At 30.1% G+C, this 13541-nt stretch overlaps 1 non-coding gene across 1 annotated transcript; it reads left to right on the top strand.

Annotated features, from left to right (window-relative positions):
* Window positions 10920-10992, top strand: TRNAR-ACG. Its single transcript has one exon. It is a non-coding gene; the product is annotated as a tRNA-Arg (tRNA).

The following is a 13541-nucleotide window of genomic DNA, read 5'->3' on the forward strand; positions in this document are numbered from 1 at the left end:
TAATCCAACTGTACTCCAGGAAAAAGATAAGGGTATAAAAATTTAAGGCACAATGCGATGACTTGTGTCTGCATAAAATGTAACAGTCAACCTGTGACTAATTAATTAGTGAAACTCAACATTATCTGGAAATAACTGCTCAGAATGAGTGAAAAAGAGTACATGACATGTTTTGACCTTACTGAAACTCTAGATGCCCATAACATGTCATGCTGAAAACTTGCAACAGGTTGCACAAAGTAGTGATTTTCTTTGTACCATTCATATTGCATTAAATAGTGCAGCGGCCGGTGGAGGTTTTACTTATTTAACTGAAATCCTGGTTAGATTTTGTTCCACAAATTTAAACAGTAAGGAATCCCTGGTCAGTTGTCAAAGTACATTCAATCAACAAAGTTTAGCAAGAACGAGAAATATATAGAAACTTTCTTATCCTTATCATAGGCTATACAAGATGATATATTGAATTAGTGCATATCCTCTTTATTATTGGAGAAGATGGTGACATATGACACTAATTTTTTAAGAATCCAAGTTTTTATTTATTTTAAAATTAAATAATGTAAAATTTTGTATTGTTTTCCCCATAGTCCAATAATCTCAATTCATATTCAAGGCCAACCCAATCTTGATGAGAAACAATAGAACTAGGTGGAAGGAAAATAATAATGGAGCTTCATAAATACCGACTAATTGACCTTACCACTTCAATAAAATATAATTTTTAATTTTTTTATATCATTGAAAACTAAATTATTTATTTTATTCACAAAAGGGAGTAAACACATTCCTTTTTAAATGATGAAATATTAATTACCATGAATTCTTTGTGGAAACAGGTTAGATATTGGTTTAAATAGGTCTGAACTGTTTAACATATTACAACTCAAGTCTTACCTATTTATTTTTTTAAGTTTTTTCAGCCAAAGTTTGATATGTTTAAAAATGTAGCATGACTTATTAGCATATTTAAAAATTCAGTATAATCTAAGATATTTAAATAGGTTAATAGACTGTTAAGTAGACTAATAGGTGTACATTTAAAGGAACCATGTCCCACTTTGTGTACCATTCCATGTACCATCAACTCTGATTGGTTGAAAAAAATTAATTATAATTATTAAATATTTTTTTGACCAATCACATCTCCTGACACATGGAGTGACACAAAGCTGTGGGACAGCAGATATGTTCCCACATTTAAATATGTCAGTCTTAATTGACAAATCTAACATCCTAATTTTCCAATGTCAAATTACCTATAAGATTTATATATATTATATAAAATAATTAATATAAATATAAAACAAAATTATATAGGCCAATCTGTTAGGCTTTTTAGGAAGTACGTGTCTAACCTATTTTGGTTAAATAAGATTATAGAGAAGTCTAAGTCTCACATAATTACTAAAAATATTTGGCGTAACCTATTATAAGTCAGATACTAAGTCTCTGATTGATAGTATAACCTATTTCCATCCTTAGATGAAATGTTTTCATTTTTTTCTTCATATTTGACATGTTTGCTTTTAAGTGTAACATAATTACTTTTTTTATTTTTCAATAAACATTGAATCACATTAAATCTTATTTCTTTTAAAAAATATTATTACAATATTGAAAAGTCAACATGTGTAAGGGGATACCCTAGCCAGTAAAAAAAAGTAATAATGATAATTGTATCTCATAATAATGAAGAAAAAATAATAAATAAATAAAAAATTAAATTTTTTAATTGATATATATGTTTTCGTTGACATAAAACAATATATGAAATATAATTTAGGTGAAAAAATCTTTCTTTTGGTTATCACATTTTCTTATATATATATTGGGGCAAAGCATTCCAAGGAAACATTATTTGATCTCAAGGCATCACTTATCATTCCTAGACTACTTTTGTGGAGTTTTCCTCTGAAGACACGAGGTATTTTTTTTAATATATAGATATACACAAAATTATTTTATGTTCCAACGATTTTCTAGGTATTTTGTTGATGTTGTTAAACTCGGTCTCACCTAAAAGATATGCTTAGAAGTTTATTTTGATCATATCATATTGATCTTCTTATCAAATTATATACAGTTCATACTATTTTCTAGATTTCTGACTAGGAATTTGAGTTCAAATCTGGAAAACAATCTTTTACCTTGTGGGGTAAAGCTTTGTGTTTATGTTCTCCTTTAACGTCATTAATTAGAAGTATCGTGCATCAAACCACCATTTGTTTAAATGTTTATGAATTTTAAAAAGAAAATCCCAATCCCAATTCAAGGTAAAAGAGTAAAGTACCCTAGCTAGCCGATCTTTTCTGTTGATTGTGATAGGTGTTCTTAATTCTCATATTTCAACAACTCTCCAAGCATCAGTTTTCCTAATTACAAGTAAGAGGCATACTCGATCTAAAGTTCAATTTCAAATTTTGACCAAACTTTCTTTCTCTTAATTTTTTTAATCCACATTTTATTACTATTAATTATTGTATCTCCTTTTAAATTGTTATTTTCCATCTTTGGTTTGACACGTCAATTTGATATAACTTTAATATTTCCATTTTCCTTTTTTAAAGGTGATCTGATGGAGAATGATTTAAATAGGAATGTGTCAAGAATTCAAGATGAAATCATACCCAGAAGGAACATTTATCTTGGTTTGCATCTTGAAATTCTTTATGCCAAAGACATCGACAACCCTAACATTCACTCCTATGTTTTCAACAGGGAACATCGTTTAGCTGTTTGGGTTGATCCTAATGAAAATTTTTCTACTATTCCAATTGAGGGTTTATTGAACCCTGTATGGAATGCAACTGGTGTTATATTGTTGAAGAATTTTCCTAAATATCATGCTTTCCTCAACGTAGAGGTTTTGAGGGTCAATTCTATGAATGACCCAGGATCTTCAAGCGGTGTAGTCATTGTTGGGAAGGTTAAGATACCCTTGCATAGAGTACTCTATGGTGAAAAAATTGGGCGTTTTGGATTGGTTAGGGAAATGGGTGAAGGGTTCAAGGTTGAAGGCTACATTCATTTGTCTGTGAAACTTAGAAAATATATTTATGTTTGAGTATGATATGGTAATGTTAAGAGGGTTTTCTAGTACTCTCAACTTATATATGATTTTTGTAATGTTTAATGGGTCATTGATGTTATGAATTTATATTATTATATGTATCATACTTTGTGGGAAATTGTATGTTAAAGCAATTGTTTGTTTCGGTGTAAGCTCTCCACCAACCAATAAACTCTCCACTAACTTTGTCTTCTCCATAGAAGCTTTTGGGAAGAAGTATTACGTTACAAATTGATAATTTCTAATTAAAATGGACATCATATATTTAATATAATTATATCAGTTATTTATTTAGGGGTTACAAAACAAGTGATTTAATTTCTGACAACTCATTGGACTTCTGAAACTGAAAATGAATTTGGGCTTAATGAATGGATACACAAACGGTTGGCCTATAGGGATAATGAGAACCCTATAAGTTAACGCATAAAGAACAGTTATGGTTCTCAAGATACCAAATCACAAATAGTTTTCACATTTCCCCATTAGAGAGAAAACGAAGGTCCCAAAAGGAATTTAGGATTTGGTTGAGGAAGACCATCGTACCAAAAACTCTCTCAAAAGATATATCAAATGAGTAGATATGAGAACATGAATTCAGATATGACTTTATATCATTGTTTTATATTATGTATGAGAATCATGATATATTTCGTCAATGATAAGGAATAATCTAAAAAGTGGTATCAGAACAAAAGTTCAGAATTTTATGCAGTGTTACAAAACTCGGTTCGAACTAGTCGGTCCATCCGTGAACGAGACATATAACCGGCCTGAGCTTCTCATCTAACCGGTTTTACATCAAATCGGGTTAACTCGGTCAATTTAAGCTTAAAACTAGTGATTCGGGTGGTCGGACCAGCTGAGTCAATCAAAAAATATTTTTTAAAAACAACCAAATCGATGTCGTTTTTCAGTGAAAAACAAGTACTTTTAACTTATTTGTAGTTATATTTGTCATTTGTTAGTTTACATTATAACCAAATATTTGTTGTTTAACTAAATTTTAAACTTATTGTATGTTTTTGTTGTAGTTAAAACATACTTTATATGATGTTTTGATGATGTTATCAACTTGTGTCATTTTATAGTAGTAAAATGTTTTTTATTTATTTTTTAATTAGGCATGATAATGTTTTTTAAATTTTGAGTATACGATTATTAAATATTGTTACGTAATATTATGATTTTATTTTAAATTTTAATGCAAACCAAGTTAACCAGTGTAACTATTGAATCACTGGTTGAACCAATAACTCTTAGAGCCCAGTACCATGACCGAGTCATTAACCAGTCTGAGTTTAGTAATATTGATTTTATGATTCTTCATAAAGAGTGTCTTTTCAAATTTTATATTAACCATAATTTTAATTTGGAGATTTTATATTTCCGCTATCATGTTTTAAAGATTTATAATATTAAATTGATTATTTTTGATTCAACGTTTTTTCTATGTCATAATTGTACACACCTCAGTTACAAAATTCAGTAATTTTTTTTATAAACGTTAAGAAACGTTTCTTTCATTCGCCAACATTGCAACAATTGATTAGTGATTGTGATGGTTTGGTGACTTCAACGTTAACCTACTGTTACATTGTGCATAGATATCTGAGTATTAATTGTGGTAAATGATTATATTAAGTTAATGGTTGGGTAATTCCCATGAAGAGGTGTGTTCCAGTTTCAATGCTTGCCATTAACAGAATAACAATGTTACTTGGTGTTCTATGTTTTTTGTGTGTGGCAATATCTAAAACCAAAATATGTATGGAGTTTATGGATTGCATTTTATATTTTCTGTGCACATAACATGAATACAAAGATATCTGTTTACTATCGAGTTAATTCGATAATGATTTGCATTTGTGTTTCTATTTTTAATCTGGATGAAATTTACATTTGATAAGAGATTGCATCCATTTTTAAGCATTGATATATATGTAATATATAAATTTTTTATTTGGAATTATATTATGATATTAAATTTGTTAATAATAAAATATATCAGATCTAAAAGTTTTAATTCCAAGATTATATTTTTTTAATGAACATGTATTGTTTTCCTTTTATCTGATAATTATTTTTGAATTAATTGATGTAATATGTTGTTAAAATAACATCTATTATGGAAATTGATTAAAATTACACATATGAGTATGAGATTATTTATGCAAATTATTTCGACTCAAAGGAAGACACAATTCGACCACATAATAACATATATGTGATAATAAATATGTAACAATTATAAAGTTGTTTTCATGTGAATAATAGTCGATCCAAAGAATGATTATTGATTGATAGAACTAATTGTTAATATTTGATCATTATATTGAAAAATCGTCTTTTCGAGAAATACGAGACATCTAAGTCATACAAGTAAAGCGATCTATTCCTTGATAAGAAAAAGAAAAGACGTGAGTACTTAGAAATGAATTTCTCTATGCAGAAAATAGAATTTGATGTTATGGTAGGTATCTTCTAATAAATCTATTATGTGAACATGTCTTGTTTTATATATTACATGACTTGTTTGTTTAAATGTGAACATATTATTAATTATTTGTTCTATGCATTCAATGTCTTTTACCTGCAAATATTTCTGCTCAAATTAATAACATGTCATTGTTGAATGAGACAATTTTTTAGGTCTGGAAGGAAGCCGTGGAAATTATTCTCGGCTGTATAGATTTAGATCTTGCACTTTGTGTGGAGAAATCCATTTCTACTGTGGAAAACCTCGATGGGGTTAAAATTGAGCAGTGGGAACGCTCTAACTGAATGTGCCTCATGATCGTGAAACGCTCTATTCCATAAGAGTTTTAGGGTGAGCTTTATTTCTAAGGGTCAAAGTGCAAGGAAGTTCCTTGTAGAAATAGAACAATACTTTGACAAAAATGTAAAGGCGGAGACGAGTAGCCTTTTGGTTAAACTCATCTCCATGAAATACAAAGACAATGAGAACATATGAGAGTATATTATGAAGATGTATAATATTGCATCAAAACTGAAGTCACTTAAGTTAGAGCTTGATGATGATTTGCTCGTGCACTTGGTTTTGATCTTGCTTCTTGCACACTTTGGGCAATTCAATGTGAGTTATAACACTCAAAAATGACAAATAGTCCCTCAACGAGCTTATATTTCATTGTGTGCAAGAGGAAGAGAGGCTGCAGAGAGGTAAAATTGAAAATGCTTACTTGACTATGACCCCTCAAAATAAGAAAAGAAAGAACAATAAGGGTGTCGCGAAAGAGCATTCTCAGCAAAAAAACTGAAGAGTGATGAGGAATTTACCTGCTACTTCTGTAAGAAGTAAGGACACATGAAGAAAGTGTGTCCTAAATATGCATCATTGCGTGTTAACAAGGGTAAAATTCTCACTCTTGTTTGTTCTGAAATTAATTTAGCTTTTATACCCAAGGATACTTGGTGGGTGGACTCTTGTGCTACTACTCACATAAGTATCGCAATGCAGAGTTGCTTGTGGAGCCGACAACCAAGGATGATGAAAGATTATCTTTGTGGGTGATGACAAAAGCGTTGCAATTGAGACTATTAGAACATTTAGATTATGTTTAAGAACAATTTTTCATTTGGATTTATTTGAGACATTTGTTGTACTGTCTTTTAGGCGAAATTTAATTAGTATTTTCAGCTTGGGCAAATTTGATTTTTCTTGTTCTTTTAGAAATAATAAAGTTAGTTTCTATCAAAATTCAAATATTGTTGGTTCTAATTCTTTAATTGATAATTTGTATATGCTTGATGTCTCTAGTTCCAATAAAGAATTACCGCAAACAAATTCATGTGGTACAAAGCAAAAATTAAAAGAGAATGCAACCACATTATGACACAAACATTTATGTCATATATCTAAACAAAGAATACTAAAACTTGTGTCAGATGAAATTCTTGACCTTTGAGATTGATTAGACTTTGATGTTTGTATTGAGTGCATAATGGGAAAATAGACAAACAAAAGTAAATTATGTGCTGAAAGAGTTAAAGATGTCTTAGAATTAATTCAAACGAATATATGTGGTCTTTTCTTATGGTTTCTTGGAATGGATAATATTATTTTATTACGTTCATAAATAATTACTCTAGGTACGACTGCCTATATCTTATACATGAGAAGTCCTACTCCTTATATGTTTTCAAGTCTTTCAAGGCCGAAGTTGAACTTCAACTTGGAAAGAAAATTAAGGTTGTCAACTCTGACTATAGTGGCGAATATTATGCAAATATGATGGATCAAGAGAACAACGTCTAGGACCATTTGTACTTTTCCTTAGAGAGTGTGGAATTGGGGGGAAACTTTAAAGACCGCAATTTATATACTTAATAGGGTACCAAGTAAAGCAGTTAACAAAACCCTATATGAAAGGTGAGGCGCAACCTTACAGGTTGCATGAAAGAAAACTGAACTCAATAACAATTAGCTTCTTTTGTTGGCTACGCTGAATGCTCTCATGGCTACAAATTTTGTGATCCCACTTCAAGTCTTTTTTTGAGACGTGAAATGTATGATTTCTTGAGGCAGTTTATTTTGGGAAAGATAACATAAATAATATTGTCTTTGAGGAAGAATCTGTCACTAATGATGAACATGTGAAGAAGATCTTTGCTCCTAACATTGACACAATTTTGATGAAGACACCAACATCACCAAAAAGAAGAAAAGGAATAATATTTATGAAGACAAAGAAGACAAAGCTTCAAGACAAATTAGCCTAGTCTAAATAGGTACTTCTATCCTATACTTTCGAATATACAATAGTAGTAATGCTCAAACTATTTTTTAAGAAAATTTAGACTTCAAGTATAAACAAAACAATTTTAAAAAATAGTGTGTAACATATTACAGTATCTAAGTAACAGGTTACATAAGTGAGAAAACTAGTTACCCAACAAAAACTATGCATGATAGTCGATTACTGTATGTGAGTAACAAATTACCAGTTTTAACAAAGCTGAGTAATCGATTACTCAAGGCTGTAATCGATTACTCTAATTAAATTTTAAATGCCCAGTTGGACAGAGAGTTTAGGTAATCGAATACTCAATGCTGTAATCGATTATTGAGAGCTGTTACATCAGTTTTCAGATTTCAAACTGAATGGTTTTTTTCATCCCGAATGAAATGGTTTCGTTCCAACCAATTCCTACCCTTTCAAAGAGGTGTCATGGATGGTTGGAAAGCCTATTTAAAGACATTGAATCTCAGAATCAAATCATAATTCTTACACAATCTTCTCACAAACTTTCAAACGTAATTCTGAAAATTCTCTGAAATATTTTCTGCACTTTTTGTAACTTGTTCTTAAACTTTCAAATTGAATTTTCTGAGTTGATTGAAGTAAAGTGTTTCAAATTTTTACAAACTTATAAGAACATTATTACTTAGTATACAAAGAATTATCAAATTGCAAGTGATATTACATTCTAAGCTTGTAAAGGCAATCCTGCCATTGTTGTAAATTCTTCATTGACATTGTAGATTTCTTTCTTTCACAAGGGTATGATAAGAAAGGGGATAAAGTCACTTGGAAAAGGTGTTTTCCAAGAGTGACATATGTATTTGTGAGTGAGTAAGATACATAGAGGTCTCAAGGTGAAATATTATAATTACAACTCATAATATTTAGTGAAGAAATATCTTGTGCTGCAAGAATACTGGACGTAGCATTCGGTGGACAATAAGGTGAACCAATATAAAATCTTGGTGTACTCTCTTCTCCTTTATCTCTTGATCTTTCTTGTTAATTTTCTGCATAATTTTTCCGCTGCACTTAACTCTTGATTTTGTAGAAAAAACGGCCATACTTTTAAGTCAACTAATTCACACCCTCTTAGTTGCAATCTTAGTCTTACAGAACAAGTTCTTATGCCTATTACCATTCAAAGAATAACTTCAGTAACAGAAGATGATGTTCAGAATATTGTTCTTGACAATATTCCAGAACAAGACAACAATGAAGTTTTCCCTCAAGTACCTATAGAAAAAATTCAACAACCTCAAGAAGTATAAGTGCCATTAAGGAGATCCACTAGAGAGAGGAGAAGTGCAATTCTTGATAATTGTATTTTTTTTCTTCCAAGAACATGAGGAAAACATCGGGTTAATAGATGATGACCATTGAACTTATATCAAGCCATGAAATGTTCTAACTCTCAAAAGTGAATTCATACCATGAAGGATGAGATGAAGTCTATGCATGGTAATGACGTTTGAGATATTGTCGGATTACCTAAAGGTGCAAAACTTATTGATTGCAAATTGATATTTAAAACCAAAAGAGATTTGAAGGGTAATATTGACAGATATAAAACTCGTATAGTTGATTAAAGCTACACTAAAAAGAAGACATTAATTATAAAGAAACTTTCTTATCAAATTATATATAATTCACATTATTTTATAGCCTTTTGACTATTAATTCGAGTTGAAATATGAAAAACATTTTTTTCCTTATGGGGTAAAGCTGTGTGTTTATGTTCTCATCCAGCTTTAACAAGTAGAAGTATCATGCATCTAATCACCATTTGTTTAAATATTTATGAATTTCAAAAGGAAAACCCTAATCCTAATTCAAGGTAAAAGAGTGAATCAATGAACTACCCTAGCTAGCCTATTTTTTTCTTGATTGTGATGGGTGTTCTTAATTCTCATATTTTAAAAAACTCTGCATTAGTTTTCCTAATTATAAATAAGGCATTCTCGACCGAAAGTTCAATTTCGAAATTTGGCCAAATTTTCTTTCTCTTAATTGTTTAATTCATATTTTATTACTATTAATTATTGTATGTACTTTTAGATTGTTATTTTCCATATTTGGTTTGACACGTCAATTTGATATAAATGTAATATTTCCTTTTTTAAAGGTGATCTGATGGTAATGATTCAAATAGAATTGTGTCAAGAATTCAAGATGAAATCGTATCTAGAAGTAACATTTATCTTGGTTTACAACTTAAAATTCTTTATGCATAATACATTGTCAATCCTAACATTCACCTTATATTTTCAACATGGAATACTATTTAGCTGTTTGGGTTGATCCTAGTGAAGAGTTCTCTACTATTATGCGTGAGAGTTTATTGAACCCTGTATGGATTGTAAGTGATTTATCACCCTTATTAAACTTTAAATTATTTGTGTAAATTTTCAAATAGTAGATAATATTTTCTCTCGAGCAAGAAGCCATGTATTCAATTAAAGTTAACACATACTCTTGTGATATAAGATTGAAGACAATCATTTAATTACGCGTTTTTTCGAACATTCTATGGCAGCGCAATACAACATTTAAAAATCTGAAGAATACCATCGTGATAAATATTTTTGAGAAAAAAATATATACACTAAGACTATAAGAAATTTTTACACCGTCATTCCATATCTTTCACGATTTATATTTAATTATTATTAACTCGTAATAAAAGTAAGTTATATAGAATCCAAATATTGATTTCCTAATTATTATTAACTCGTAATAAAAGTAAGTTATATAGAAATTTTTACACCGTCATTCCAAATCTCTTGTTATTATAGTATTTATAGAATCCAAATATTGATTTCCTAATTCTCATAAATGAAAGATGTATGTTATATTAATTACTGTAAATTCTTATTTTGGTTCCTCAAAACTTTCATATGTATTAGTTTGATTTTTCAAAATTTCCATATATCAGTTTGGTCCCTAATTATTTTTAAAAAAATATGATCATAAAAAATATCAATTTAATCATTTTTAATAGGTTTATGACATGCAATAGAGATTATTTGGATTTACAATCGTTATAATTGAATATTAATATAATACAGATTAATAGCAAGGACTCTGTGGCCCAATGGATAAGGCGCTGGTCTACGGAACCAGAGATTCTGGGTTCGATCCCCAGCAGAGTCGTATTATATCTTAACAATAATTGTTTTCTTGTTATAATATCTTCATAAGAAATAAATTTTCCTTATATTTAACAATAAGGTTGAGGAAATAAAGAAAGGCTTGGAGCAATTCCCAATCAAATTCTTAAGGTTCATAATCTCACTTGTGGACACATGACACTCAATTTTTGTTTTTATTATAGTTCATCATATCTTTTAATTTTAATTATTTTCAAAATAATACTCCTTTAATTTTTTGTTATTCAAATAATAAAACTCGTAAACAAAATTTAGATATAAATGATTAAAACATTATATTTTACTTCATAAGTCATAATTCTTATATATGTTAAGGTGGTAGATAATTCATATTTATATATCTCTATCGATATATTTCATATAGTATTACTTTTCTAATAATTTATATTTAAAATGTAATATCTATATATTATCAGTGTAAATATTTATATATAATTAATATATCCTTCATTCATGTGTTACTTTTTCCAAAAGTCAATGATGATTAAAAATAATTGACGGATGATGTACCGACAATATATAAAGGACCAAATATTATTATAGCATTTTTTTGGGGTACATTGGAATAAAGAAAATCAGGAAAAAAAACTAAAATATAGGAGATATGTCTTGATAATTTTTTTTTGGAGATAGGTTCATTTGCTAGATATTGAGTGCTCTTGGCTAATTCGTAGTAGTTTACTTTTTCTTTCTCCCTCATATTTTCCGCCGATACATTTCCGGCAAACTTCTCACATTTTCTTTCCGTGACATTAATAATTGGCACTAATAGCCAAATTTTGGGAATTTCGAGAACTGCCACTAATAATCAGTATTGTGGGAAAAGAATTTGCATCAATAGCCATATTGTGGGATTTTTGAGAATTGACACTAATATCCATATTATGGTGGGTGTATTCGAGATCGGTTCTTATAGTGCAGTAAAAATTTGATAACAAAGGTCGTGGCTGTTTTATCATGGAGACAGTGTGGTTGATAATCTGTTTGCACATTTTGGGTAGTGCCATGAAACGTCTTAAAGAGAACTACCTGATTATGACTCAGCCACTAAGAATAATTTCGTCCCATTTAGAATTGTTACATAAGCTATGGTTTGATGGGACTAACTTCTATCGGTAGCAACATAAGGTAAAAAATTTCCTATGAGAAAAATTTCCTATGAGAAAATTTCCTCATGTATCAGAGAACTGATGATAAATTAGTAGATTCTCAGTCCAATGAGATATAGAGAATTTCTCATGAAATCATTTATGAATGTATGCCCCTAGAGAATTAAACTCCCAAGTAGAGCATATGAATGTGTATTCATTGGGTATGTTGTAAACAACAAGACGTACCAGTTTTATGACCTTAACACAAAAGTGATTATTGAGTCTAACGATGTTGACTACAATGAAAACAAATTCCTTTTTAAATTGAGGAATAATGAGGGAACATCAACTAGTCACATACTTGTGATTAGAGATAATCATAAAAAATGAAAGGTTTGAAATAGAACCTAAACGAAGTAAGATAGCGACAACTACCAGAGAGTATAAACCTAATTATATGGTCTATATATTGGAGGAGAATCCATCAACTCTCCAATGGATGTTGATTTGTGACAAAAGCCATAAGTGATGAGATGGACTATCTAGTGTCTAACAGGAAATAAACTATTTTGGCCCAATTCACTATGGAAGCTGAGATGATAGCACTAGCAACAACTAGTGAAAAAGCAATTTGGATGAGAAGCTTGCTGGTAGAGATTCCTTTATTGGGAAAAACTAATATCAATTGTGTTGATCCATTCCGATAGTATTGCGACTATTGAAAATATTGAGAACTACTTTTATAACGGTAAGAAACGACAAATACGTCGTAATCACAACACCATTAAAGAGTCATTCTCTACATAAGCTGTTAGAGTGATTCATGTATGCACTGAGAATAACTTAGCATATTCTTTGACGGAAGGACTAACTAGAGAGAAAATTCATAATACTTCTAAGAGTATGAGATTGTTCACTCATGATGGTAACCCGACCTAACTAACTAGATATCCTAAGAAATAGGTTCAATGGGTAATAACAAGTTGTGAAGTGATATGAGAATAAACATGCTATAAAATTATGAGAAACATGGTTCCTACAGTATATGTAAGGATAAGTTAAACTCTTAGTGAGATCCATACTCCAATTTGAGTGGAGTACCTAGGCTACAAGAGTACTATTGATACACTCACCTATGTGAATATGGAAGTGGGGCCGCTTCCTATGAAATTTCGGGGCATAAATTCCTAGAGTATTTACTATACTGAGATATACGTGCATGACCTTTAACGCACGAGCTTTACAGAATACACCTATAAAAAGGTTGTGTGTGATTTGATGTTGGAGATGAATAAAATACTGCAGGGAGTATTTAAGCTTAATAGGTGGCACGCCTAGTATATTCATGGATCTGAGAGGTCGCATGCCATAACTGGGGTATTACAAACTTCTCTAATCCACACAAAAGGCAGTCAACAAAATTGCTAAGGAAAGAAATTGA

This window comes from Lupinus angustifolius, chromosome LG12, assembly GCF_001865875.1.
Source record: "Lupinus angustifolius cultivar Tanjil chromosome LG12, LupAngTanjil_v1.0, whole genome shotgun sequence".
Classification (NCBI taxonomy): domain Eukaryota; kingdom Viridiplantae; phylum Streptophyta; class Magnoliopsida; order Fabales; family Fabaceae; genus Lupinus; species Lupinus angustifolius.